The 13,630-nt window shown below is 44.3% G+C and overlaps 1 non-coding gene across 1 annotated transcript; it reads left to right on the top strand.

The window, feature by feature from the left end:
- Positions 1–676: 676 nt before the first annotated feature.
- Positions 677–757, top strand: TRNAL-AAG (transfer RNA leucine (anticodon AAG)). Its single transcript has one exon. It is a non-coding gene; the product is annotated as a tRNA-Leu (tRNA).
- Positions 758–13,630: the final 12,873 nt, after the last annotated feature.

Genomic DNA, 13,630 nt, shown 5'->3' with positions numbered 1-13,630 from the left:
AGCCTCATAGTTAAAGTTTCTACCCTCGTGGATAAAGGTGCAAGAAGTAAAACTATTACAATGATGCATTATTTCATGTAGGCGTTTATCTATGTGTACAAAAATAAACACCACGTGACACATGTGATAAGCAATCCAAACTATCTATGAACAAAAAAAAAGCCGATAACTTTGGAAAGTTCCCGCACAAAAGAACTTTGGGAGAGCATTGGCTAGCGGCCCGTCCCACTTTGTAGTTTTCAACAACTGGGATGCCAATTGTGTAGACTCTGTAGACTGGTAGTTGGTACCCATAAAAAAAAAGTAAACTGGTAGTGGTATCCTTTCTACTAAAAAACAAAGGGTAGTGTATCCTTCATTTAGTTGTTTTTTCAGTTTGTCTGAAAGAAGTTTTTTTTAGTTAAAGCTTACTATTCCCTCTGGTTCACAAAATATTTGAAGTTTTGGATATCCATATGATCTTCAAGATGTAATTTTGACACTACTTTTAACTTTCATTGAATTATTTATATATGTATAATGCTAAAAAACAATTTCTAACAACATTTTTCAGACAAACATATACACCTTTTTTCCATGTTTTCAATCTTATTTAAAATAAAACATGTGATTAATAATGAACCATAATATTTATATTGAATTATTTATAAAGTTGAATATAATAATAATAATAATTATTGGGATAGCCGAGTTGGTCTAAGGCGGCACATTAAGGGTGTGTTTTGAAAGGGCGTGGGTTCGAATCCCACTCTCAACATATAATATTTTTTTCTCTTTAAATAAAATGTTTCCCCTTTAATTTTTCCATTTTAGTCTCACTTGAGTTTTGCCTTTTTAGTCTCCCTTCAGTTTTGCTGGATGTATACTTTTTGTAGGAGGGACGTGGAGGCATTTCCTATACATCGCCGTAAGCACCGCTTAAAGGCTATTCTGTACATGGCACACCCCCATTTACACCTAGGTCTAATAGCGTGCTCAACCATTTTCTTTATCTGTTTGATTTTTTCTACGTTTCCAACTGGTTTTCTACGTTTTATTTTTTTCCTTCTTTAGTTATTTTTTTTCAAATTCTACAAACTTTTTAAAAACTTGGTGGACTTTTCCAAAACTGATTAACTTTTTCAAAACTTGATGAAAAATTTCAAGTTTGCGAACTTCTTTTCAGAATTGATGCACTCTTTTTCAAATACGTGAATATTTTCCAAAATGGTCGACATTTTTTCAAATTCATGAATGTTTTAAAAATTTGATGAACTAAAACTAATAAAAAATTTCAAATTCTTGACTTTTTTTTTCAAATGCGTGAACATTTGTAAATTCATGAACTTTTTTTGCGAACCTTTTCATTTTCATTATTTTTTTTTTTGTATTTTCCAATAGTCAACGGACCGCATGGGTCCAATTGAAGAAAATATGCCCTAGAGGCAATAATAAAGTTATTATTTATTTCCTCATATCATGATAAATGTTTATTATTCATGCTAGAATTGTATTAACCGAAAACAGAATACATGTGTGAATACATAAACAAACATAGTGTCACTAGTATGCCTCTACTTGACTAGCTCGTTAATCGAAGATGGTTAAGTTTCCTAGCCATGGACATGAGTCGTCATTTGATTAACGGGATCACATTATTAGGAGAATAATGTGATTGACTTGACCCATTCCATTAGCTTAGCACTTGATCGTTTAATATGTTGCTATTGCTTTCTTCATGACTTATACATGTTCCTATGACTATGAGATTATGCAACTCCCGTTTACCGGAGGAACACTTTGTGTGCTACCAAACGTGACAAGGTGATTATAAAGGTGCTCTACAGGTGTCTCCGAGGGTACTTGTTGGGTTGGCGTATTTCGAGATTAGGATTTGTCACTCCGATTGTCGGAGAGGTATCTTTGGGCCCTCTCGGTAATGCACGTCACTATAAGCCTTGCAAGCATTGTGACTAATGAGTTAGTTGCGAGATGATGTATTACGGAACGAGTAAAGAGACTTGCCGGTAACGAGATTGAACTAGGTATTGAGATACCGACGATCGAATCTCGGGCAAGTAACATACCGATGACAAAGGGAAAAACGTATGTTGTTATGCGGTTTGACCGATAAAGATCTTCGTAGAATATGTAGGAGCCAATATGAGCATCCAGGTTCCGCTATTGGTTATTGACTGGAGACATGTCTCGGTCATGTCTACATAGTTCTCGAACCCGTAGGGTCCGCACGCTTAAAGTTAGATGACGATCGGTATTATGAGTTTTATGTTTTGATGTACCAAAGGTATTTCGGAGTCCCGGATATGATCACAGACATGACGAGGAGTCTCGAAATGGTCGAGACATAAAGATCGATATATTGGACGACTATGTTCGGACACCGGGATGGTTTCGGGGAGTTTCGGACACATACCGGAGTACTGGGGGGTTACCAGAACCCCCTCGGGAGTTTAATGGGCCAAGATGGGCCTTAGTGGAGAAGAGGAGGGGCGGCTAGGGCTGGCCGCGCGCCCCTCCCCCTCTAGTCCGAATTGGACAAGGAGGGGGGCGGCGCCTGAAGGAAATAAGCCCTAGAGGCAATAATAAAGTTATTATTTATTTCCTTATTTCATGATAAATGTTTATTATTCATGCTAGAATTGTATTAACCGGAAACTTATTACATGTGTGAATACATAGACAAAACATAAGTGACACTAGTATGCCTCTACTTGACTAGCTCGTTGATCAAAGATGGTTAAGTTTCCTAGCCATTGACATGAGTTGTCATTTGATGAACAAGATCATATCATTAGAGAATGATGTGATTGACATGACCCATCCATTAGCTTAGCACTATGATCGTTTAGTTTGTTGCTATTGCTTTCTTCATAACTTATACATGTTCCTATGACTATGAGATTATGCAACTCCCTAATACCGGAGGAACACTTTGTGTGCTACCAAACGTCACAACGTAACTGGGTGATCATAAAGGTGCTCTACAGGTGTCTCCGATGGTACTTGTTGAGTTGGCATAGATCGAGATTAGGATTTGTCACTCCGATTATCGGAGAGGTATCTCTGGGCCCTCTCGGTAATGCACATCACTATAAGCTTTGCAAGCAATGTGACTAATGAGTTAGTTGCGGGATGATGTATTACGGAACGAGTAAAGAGACTTGCCGGTAACGAGATTGAACTAGGTATTGAGATACCGACGATCGAATCTCGGGCAAGTAACATACCGATGACAAAGGGAACAACGTATGTTGTTATGCGGTTTGACCCATAAAGATCTTCGTAGAATATGTGGCAGCCAATATGAGCATCTAGGTTCCGCTATTGGTTATTGACTCGAGATGTGTCTCGGTCATGTCTACATAGTCCTTGAACCCGTAGGGTCCGCACGCTTAACGTTTGATGACGATTTGTATTAAAGAGTTATGTGATTTGATGACCGAAGATAGTTCGGAGTCCCAGATGAGATCAGGGACATGACGCGGAGTCTCAAAATGGTCGATACGTAAAGATCGATATATTGGAAGGCTATATTCAGACATCGGAAAGGTTCCGAGTGATTCGGGTATTTTTCGGAGTACCGGAGAGTTACGGGAATTCGTATTGGGCCTTAATGGGCTATACGGGAAAGGAGAGAAAGGCCTCAAGGGTGGCCGCGCCCCTTCCCCATGGACTGGTCCGAATTGGACTAGGAAAAGGGGGCGCCCCCTTCCTTCCTTCCTTCTCCTTCTCCCTTCCCCTTTTCCTATTCCATGTGGGAGGTGGAATCCTACTAGGACTAGGGAGTAGTAGGACTCCACACTTTGGGCGCGCCCTATGAGGGCCTCCTCCTCCCTCCATCCTTTATATACGTGGCCAGGGGCACCCCATAGACACACAAGTTGATTTCTTAGCCGTGTGCGGTGCCCCCCTCCAAAGTTACACACCTCGGTCATATCGTCGTAGTGCCTAGGCGAAGCCCTGCGTCGGTAACTTCATCATCACCGTCACCATGCCGTCGTGCTGACGGAACTCTCCCTCGGCCTCAACTGGATCAAGAGTACGAGGGACGTCATCGAGCTGAACGTGTGCTGAACTCAGAGGTGCCGTGCGTTCGGTACTTGGATCGGTCGGATCGTGAAGACATACGACTATATCAACCGCGTTGTCATAACGCTTCCGCTTACGGTCTACGAGGGTACGTGGACAACACTCTCCCGCTCGTTGCTATGCATCACCATGATCTTGCGTGTGCGTAGGATTTTTTTTGAAATTACTACGTTCCCCAACAACGCCCCCTTTCCTTCCCCCTCTCTCCTTCCCTTCCTTTCCCCCTCCTACTCCAACTACGAAAAGAGGGAGTCCTACTCCCGGTGGGAGTAGGACTCCTCCCTGGCGCGCCCTCCCCTGGCCGGCCGCCTCCTCCCCCCTGGTCCTTTATATACAGGGGCAAGGGGGCACCTCTAGACACAACAATTGATCTCTTGATCTCTTAGCCATGTGCGGTGCCCCCCTCCACCATATTCCACCTCGATAATATCGTAGCGGTGCTTAGGTGAAGCCCTGCGTCGGTAGCATCATCATCACCGTCACCACACCGTCGTGCTGACGGAACTCTCCCTCAAAGCTCGGCTGGATCGGAGTTCGAGGGACGTCATCGAGCTGAACGTGTGCTGAACTCGGAGGTGCCGTATGTTCGGTACTCGGATCGGTCGGATCTTGAAGACGTACGACTACATCAACCGCGTTGTGCTAACGCTTCCGCTTTCGGTCTATGAGGGTACGTGGACAACACTCTCCCCTCTTGTTGCTATGCATCACCATGATCCTGTGTGTGCGTAGGAATTTTTTTGAAATTACTATGTCCCCAACAGTGGCATCTGAGCCTGGTTTTATGCGTAGATGTTATATGCACGAGTAGAACACAAGTGAGTTGTGGGCGATACAAGTCATACTGCTTACCGGCATGTCATACTTTGGTTCGGCGGTATTGTTGGATGAAGCGGCCCGGACCGACATTACGCGTACGCTTACGCGAGACTGGTTCTACCGACGTGCTTTGCACACAGGTGGCTGGCGGGTGTCAGTTTCTCCAACTTTAGTTGAACCGAGTGTGGCTACGCCCGGTCCTTGAGAAGGTTAAAACATCACTAACTTGACGAACTATCGTTGTGGTTTTGATGCGTAGGTAAGAACGGTTCTTGCTCAGCCCGTAGCAGTCACGTAAAACTTGCAACAACAAAGTAGAGGACGTCTAACTTGTTTTTGCAGGGCATGTTGTGATGTGATATGGTCAAGGCATGATGCTATATTTTATTATATGAGATGATCATGTTTTGTAACCGAGTTATCGGCAACTGGCAGGAGCCATATGGTTGTCGCTTTATTGTATGCAATGCAATCGCACTGTAATGCTTTACTTTATCACTAAGCGGTAGCGATAGTCGTAGAAGCAATAGTTGGCAAGACGACAACGACGCTACGATGGAGATCAAGGTGTCGCGCCGGTGACGATGGTGATCATGACGGTGCTTTGGAGATGGAGATCACAAGCACAAGATGATGATGGCCATATCATATCACTTATATTGATTGCATGTGATGTTTATCCTTTATGCATCTTATTTTGCTTTGATTGACGGTAGCATTATAAGATGATCTCTCACTAAATTTCAAGATAAAAGTGTTCTCCCTGAGTATGCACCGTTGCCAAAGTTCATCGTGCCAAGACACCACGTGATGATCGGGTGTGATAAGCTCTACGTTCATCTACAACGGGTGCAAGCCAGTTTTGCACACGCGGAATACTCGGGTTAAACTTGACGAGCCTAGCATATGCAGATATGGCCTCGGACACTGAGACCGAAAGGTCGAGCGTGAATCATATAGTAGATATGATCAACATAGTGATGTTCACCATTGAAAACTACTCCATCTCACATGATGATCGGACATGGTTTAGTTGATTTGGATCACGTGATCACTTAGATGATTAGAGGGATGTCTATCTAAGAGGGAGTTCTTAAGTAATATGATTAATTGAAATTAAATTTATCATGAACTTAGTACCTGATAGTATTTTGCTTGTCTATGTTGATTGTAGATAGATGGCCCGTGCTGTTGTTCCGTTGATTTTTAATGCGTTCCTTGAGAAAGCAAAGTTGAAAGATGATGGTAGAAATTACATGGACTAGGTCCGTAACTTGAGGATTATCCTCATTGCTGCATAGAAGAATTACGTCCTGGAAGCACCGCTGCGTGACAGGCCTGCTGCAGATGCAACTGACGACGTTAAGAACGTCTGGCAGAGCAAAGCTGGTGACTACCCAATAGTTCAGTGTGCCATGCTTTACGGCTTAGAACCGGGACTTCAACGACGTTTTGAACGTCATGGGGCATATGAGATGTTCCAGGAGTTGAAGTTAATATTTCAAGCAAATGCCCGGATTGAGAGATATGAAGTCTCCAATAAGTTCTACAGCTGCAAGATGGAGGAGAATAGTTCTGTCAGTGAACATATACTCAAAATGTCTGGGTATAACAATCACTTGATTCAACTGGGAGTTAATCTTCCGGATGATAGTGTCATTGACAGAATTCTTCAATCACTGCCACCAAGCTACAAGAGCTTCGTGATGAACTATAATATGCAAGGGATGGATAAGACAATTCCCGAGCTCTTCGCAATGCTAAAGGCTGCGGAGGTAGAAATCAAAAAGGAGCATCAAGTGTTGATGGTCAATAAGACCACCAGTTTCAAGAAAAAGGGCAAAGGGAAGAAGAAGGGGAACTTCAAGAAGAACAGCAAACAAGTTGCTGCTCAAGAGAAGAAACCCAAGTCTGGACCCAAGCCTGAGATTGAGTGCTTCTACTGCAAGCAGTCTGGACACTGGAAGTGGAACTGCCCCAAGTATTTGGCGGATAAGAAGGATGGCAAGGTGAACAAAGGTATATGTGATATATATGTTATTGATGTGTACCTTACTAGAGCTCGTAGTAGCACCTGGGTATTTGATACTGGTTCTGTTGCTAATATTTGCAACTCAAAACAGGGACTACGGATTAAGCAAAGACTGGCTAAGGACGAGGAGACGATGCGCGTGGGAAATGGTTCCAAAGTCGATGTGATCGCCGTCGGCACGCTACCTCTACATCTACCTTCGAGATTAGTTTTAGACCTGAATAATTATTATTTGGTGCCAGCGTTGAGCATGAACATTATATCTGGATCTTGTTTGATGCGAGACGGTTATTCATTTAATCTGAGAATAATGGTTGTTCTATTTATATGAATAATATCTTTTATGGTCATGCACCCTTGAAGAGTGGTCTATTTTTGTTGAATCTCGATAGTAGTGATACACATATTCATAATGTTGAAGCCAAAAGATGCAGAGTTGATAATGATAGTGCAACTTATTTGTGGCACTGCCGTTTTGGTCATATTGGTGTAAAGCGCATGAAGAAACTCCATACTGATGGAATTTTGGAATCACTTGGTACTTGCGAACCATGCCTCATGGGCAAGATGACTAAAACGCCGTTCTCTGGAACTATGGAGCGAGCATCTGATTTATTGGAGATCATACATACTGATGTATGTGGTCCAATGAATGTTGAGGCTCACGGCGGGAATCGTTATTTTCTCACCTTCACAGATGATTTGAGTAGATATGGGTATATCTACTTAATGAAACATAAGTCTGAAACATTTGAAAAGTTCAAAGAATTTTAGAGTGAAGTGGAAAATCATCATACCAAGAAAATAAAGTTTCTACGATCTGATCGTGGAGGAGAATATTTGAGTTATGAGTTTGGTCTACATTTGAAACAATGCGGAATAGTTTCGCAACTCACGCCACCCGGAACACCACAGCGTAATGGTGTGTCCGAACGTCGTAATCATACTTTACTAGATATGGTGCGATCTATGATGTCTCACTGATTTACCACTATCGTTTTGGGGTTATGCTTTAGAGACGACTGCATTCACGTTAAATAGGGCACCATCAAAATCCGTTGAGACGACGCCTTATGAACTGTGGTTTGGCAAGAAACCAAAGTTGTCGTTTCTTAAAGTTTGGGGCTACGATGCTTATGTGAAAAAACTTCAACCAGATAAGCTTGAACCCAAATCGGAGAAATGTGTCTTCATAGGATACCCAAAGAAAACTGTTGAGTACACCTTCTATCACAGATCCGAAGGCAAGACATTCGTTGCCAAGAAGGGATCCTTTCTAGAGAAGGAGTTTCTCTCGAAAGAAGTGAGTGGGAGGAAAGTAGAACTTGATGAGGTAACCGTACCTGCTCCCTTATTGGAAAGTAGTTCATCACAGAAACAGGTTCCTGTGACACCTACACCAATTAGTGAGGAAGCTAATGATATCGATCATGAAACTTCAGATCAAGTTACTATTGAACCTCGTAGGTCAACCAGAGTAAGATCCGCACCAGAGTGGTATGGTAATCCTATTCTGGAAGTCATGTTACTTGACCAAGGCGAACCTGTTGGGGATCGTTGCAGAAATTAAAATTTTCTACGCATCACCAAGAACAATCTATGGAGTCTTCTAGCAACGAGAGGGAAAAGAGTGCATCTACATACCCTTGTAGATCGCGAGCGGAAGCGTTCAAGTGAACGGGGTTGATGGAGTCGTACTCGTCGTGATCCAAATCACCGATGACCGAGCGCCGAACGGACGGCACCTCCGCGTTCAACACACGTACGGTTGGGGAAGACGTCTCCTCCTTCTTGATCCAGCAAGGGGGAGGGAGAGGTTGATGGAGATCCAGCAGCACGACGGCGTGGTGGTGGAAGCAGCGGGGATATCGGCAGGGCTTCGCCAAGCTCAGCGAGAGGGAGAGGTGTCACGGGAGGGAGAGGGAGGCGCCAGGGGCTTAGGTGTGGCTGCCCTCCCTCCCCCCTCTTTATATAGGGGTCCAGGGGGCGCCGGCCCCCAGAGATCCCATCTCAAAGGGGGGCGGCGGCCAAGGTGGGGGACTTGCCCCCCAAGTCAAGTGGGGCGCCCCCCCACCCCTAGGGTTTCCAACCCTAGGCGCAGGGGAGGCCCAAGGGGGGCGCACCAGCCCACCAGGGGCTGGTTCCCTTCCCCACTTCAGCCCATGGGGCCCTCCGAGATATGTGGCCCCACCCAGTGGACCCCCGGGACCCTTCCGGTGGTCCCGGTACAATACCGGTGACCCCCGAAACTTTCCCGATGGCCGAAACTGGACTTCCTATATACAATTCTTCACCTCCGGACCATTCCGGAACTCCTCGTGACGTCCGGAATCTCATCCGGGACTCCGAACAACTTTCGGATTTCCGCATACTAATATCTCTACAACCCTAGCGTCACCGAACCTTAAGTGTGTAGACCCTACGGGTTCGGGAGACATGCAGACATGACCGAGACGACTCTCCGGTCAATAACCAACAGCGGGATCTGGATACCCATGTTGGCTCCCACATGTTCCACGATGATCTCATCGGATGAACCATGATGTCGAGGATTCTATCAATCCCGTATACAATTCCCTTTGTCAATCGGTACGTTACTTGCCCGAGATTCGATCGTCGGTATCCCAATACCTTGTTCAATCTCGTTACCGGCAAGTTACTTTACTCGTACCGTAATGCATGATCCCGTGACCAAACACTTGGTCACATTGAGCTCATTATGATGATGCATTACCGAGTGGGCCCAGAGATACCTCTCCGTCATACGGAGTGACAAATCCCAGTCTCGATTCGTGCCAACCCAACAGACACTTTCAGAGATACCCGTAGTGCACCTTTATAGCCACCCAGTTACGTTGTGACGTTTGGCACACCCAAAGCACTCCTATGGTATCCGGGAGTTGCACAATCTCATGGTCTAAGGAAATGATACTTGACATTTGGAAAAGCTCTAGCAAACGCCACGATCTTGTGCTATGCTTAGGATTGGGTCTTGTCCATCACATCATTCTCCTAATGATGTGATCCCGTTATCAATGACATCCAATGTCCATAGTCAGGAAACCATGACTATCTGTTGATCAACGAGCTAGTCAACTAGAGGCTCACTAGGGACATGTTGTGGTCTATGTATTCACACATGTATTACGATTTCCGGATAACACAATTATAGCATGAACAATAGACAATTATCATGAACAAGGAAATATAATAATAACCATTTTATTATTGCCTCTAGGGCATATTTCCAACAGTCTCCCACTTGCACTAGAGTCAATAATCTAGTTACATTGTGATGAATCGAACACCCATAGAGTTCTGGTGTTGATTATGTTTTGTTCTAGGGAGAGGTTTAGTCAACGGATCTGCTACATTCAGGTCCGTATGTACTTTACAAATATCTATGTCTCCATTTTGAACATTTTCACGAATGGAGTTGAAGCGACGCTTGATATGCCTGGGCTTCCTGTGAAACCTGGGCTCCTTGGCAAGGGCAATAGCTCCAGTGTTGTCACAGAAGAGAGTCATCGGGCCCGACGCATTGGGAATAACTCCTAGGTCGGTAATGAACTCCTTCACCCAGATTGCTTCTTGTGCTGCCTCTGAGGCTGCCATGTATTCCGCTTCACATGTAGATCCCGCCACAACGCTTTGCTTGCAACTGCACCAGCTTACTGCCTCACCATTCAAAATATACATGTATCCGGTTTGTGACTTAGAGTCATCCAGATCTATGTCGAAACTAGCATCGACGTAACCCTTTAAGATGAGCTCTTCATCACCTCCATAAACGAGAAACATATCCTTAGTCCTCTTCAGGTACTTCAGGATATTGTTGACCGCTGTCCAGTGTTCCATGCCGGGATTACTTTGGTACCTTCCTAGCAAACTTACGACAAGGTTTACATTAGGTCTGGTACATAGCATGGCATACATAATAGACCCTATGGCCGAGGCATAGGGGACGACACTCATCTTTTCTCTATCTTCTGCCGTGGTCGGGCATTGAGCCGTGCTCAATTGCACACCTTGCAATACAGGCAAGAACCCCTTCTTGGACTGATCCATATTGAACTTCTGCAATATCTTGTCAAGGTACGTACTTTGTGAAAGACCAATGAGGCGTCTTGATCTATCTCTATAGATATTGATGCCTAATATATAAGCAGCTTCTCCAAGGTCCTTCATTGAAAAACACTTGTTCAAGTAGGCCTTTATGCTTCCCAAGAATTCTATATCATTTCCCATCAACAGTATGTCATCCACATATAATATGAGAAATGCTACAGAGCTCCCACTCACTTTCTTGTAAACACAGGCTTCTCCATAAGTCTATGTAAACCCAAACGCTTTGATCATCTCATCAAATCGAATGTTCCAACTCCGAGACGCTTGCACCAGCCCATAGATGGAGCGCTGGAGCTTGCATACCTTGTTAGCATTCTTAGGATCGACAAAACCTTCCGGCTGCATCATATACAATTCTTCCTTAAGAAAGCCGTTAAGGAATGCCGTTTTGACGTCCATTTGCCATATCTCATAATCATAGAATGCGGCAATTGCTAACATGATTCGGACGGACTTCAGCTTCGCTACGGGTGAGAAAGTCTCATCGTAGTCAACCCCTTGAACTTGTCGATAACCCTTAGCGACAAGTCGAGCCTTATAGATGGTCACATTACCATCCGCGTCTGTCTTCTTCTTAAAGATCCATTTATTTTCTATGGCTCGCCGATCATCGGGCAAGTCAGTCAAAGTCCATACTTCGTTTTCATACATGGATCCTATCTCGGAATTTCATGGCTTCTAGCCATTTGTCGGAATCTGGGCCCGCCATTGCTTCTTCATAGTTCGAAGGTTCACCGTTGTCTAACAACATGATTTCCAAGACAGGGTTGCCGTACCACTCTGGCGCGGAACGTGTCCTTGTGGACCTACGAAGTTCAGTAGGAGCTTGATCCGAAGTACCTTGATCATCATCATCATTAACTTCCTCTCTAGTCGGTGCATGCACCACAGGAACATTTTCCTGAGCTGCGCTACTTTCCGCTTCAAGAGGCAGTACTTCATCAAGCTCTACCTTCCTCCCACTTACTTCTTTCGAGAGAAACTCTTTCTCCAGAAAGGATCCGTTCTTAGCAACAAAGATCTTGCCTTCGGATCTGAGGTAGAAGGTATACCCAATGGTTTCCTTAGGGTATCCTATGAAGACGCATTTCTCCGACTTGGGTTCGAGCTTTTCAGGTTGAAGCTTCTTGACATAAGCATCCCATCCCCAAACTTTTAGAAACGACAGCTTAGGTTTCTTCCCAAACCATAATTCATACGGTGTCGTCTCAACGGATTTCGACGGAGCCCTATTTAAAGTGAATGCGGCAGTCTCTAAAGCATAGCCCCAAAATGAGAGCGGTAGATCGGTAAGAGACATCATAGATCGCACCATATCCAATAGAGTGCGATTACGATGTTCGGACACACCATTTCGCTGAGGTGTTCCAGGCGGCGTGAGTTGTGAAACTATTCCACATTTCCTTAAGTGTGTGCCAAATTCGTGACTCAAATATTCCCCTCCACGATCTGATCGTAAGAACTTTATTTTTCTGTCACGTTGATTCTCAACCTCACTCTGAAATTCCTTGAACTTTTCAAAGGTCTCAGACTTGTGTTTCATTAGGTAGACATACCCATATCTACTCAAGTCATCAGTGAGAGTGAGAACATAACGATAGCCACCGCGAACCTCAACACTCATTGGACCGCACACATCAGTACGAATGATTTCCAATAAGTTGGTTGCTCGCTCCATTGTTCCGAAGAACGGAGTCTTGGTCATCTTACCCATGAGGCATGGTTCGCACGTGTCAAATGATTCGTAATCAAGAGACTCCAAAAGTCCATCTGCATGGAGCTTCTTCATGCGTTTGACACCAATGTGACCAAGACAGCAGTGCCACAAGTATGTGGGACTATCATTATCAACCTTACATCTTTTGGTATTCACACTATGAATATGTGTAACACTACGTCCGAGATTCATTAAGAATAAACCATTAACCAGCGGGGCATGACCATAAAACATATCTCTCATATAAATAGAACAACCATTATTCTCGGATTTAAATGAGTAGCCATCTCGAATTAAACGAGATCCTGATACAATGTTCATGCTCAAAGCTGGCACTAAATAACAATTATTGAGGTTTAAAATTAATCCCGTAGGTAAATGTAGAGGTAGCGTGCCGACGGCGATCACATCGACCTTGGAACCATTCCCGACACGCATCATCACCTCGTCCTTTGCCAGTCTCCGTTTATTCCGCAGCTCCTGCTTTGAGTTACAAATATGAGCAACCGCACCGGTATCAAATACCCAGGAGCTACTATGAGTGCTGGTAAGGTACACATCAATAACATGTATATCACATATACCTTTGGTGTTGTCGGCCTTCTTGTCCGCCAAGTACTCGGGGAAGTTCCGCTTCCAGTGACCACTTCCCTTGCAATAAAAGCACTCAGTCTCAGGCTTGGGTCCATTCTTTGGCTTCTTCCCGGCAACTGGCTTACCGGGCGCGGCAAATCCCTTGCCGTCCTTCTTGAAGTTCTTCTTACCCTTGCCTTTCTTGAACTTAGTGGTTTTATTCACCATCAACACTTGATGTTCCTTTTTGATCTCCACCTCCACTGATTTCA

Source organism: Aegilops tauschii, chromosome 3 (genome assembly GCF_002575655.3).
Source record: "Aegilops tauschii subsp. strangulata cultivar AL8/78 chromosome 3, Aet v6.0, whole genome shotgun sequence".
NCBI classification, from domain to species: domain Eukaryota; kingdom Viridiplantae; phylum Streptophyta; class Magnoliopsida; order Poales; family Poaceae; genus Aegilops; species Aegilops tauschii.
The sequence above is the reverse complement of the archived record's forward strand: the minus strand, read 5'-3'. Positions and strand labels throughout refer to the sequence as shown.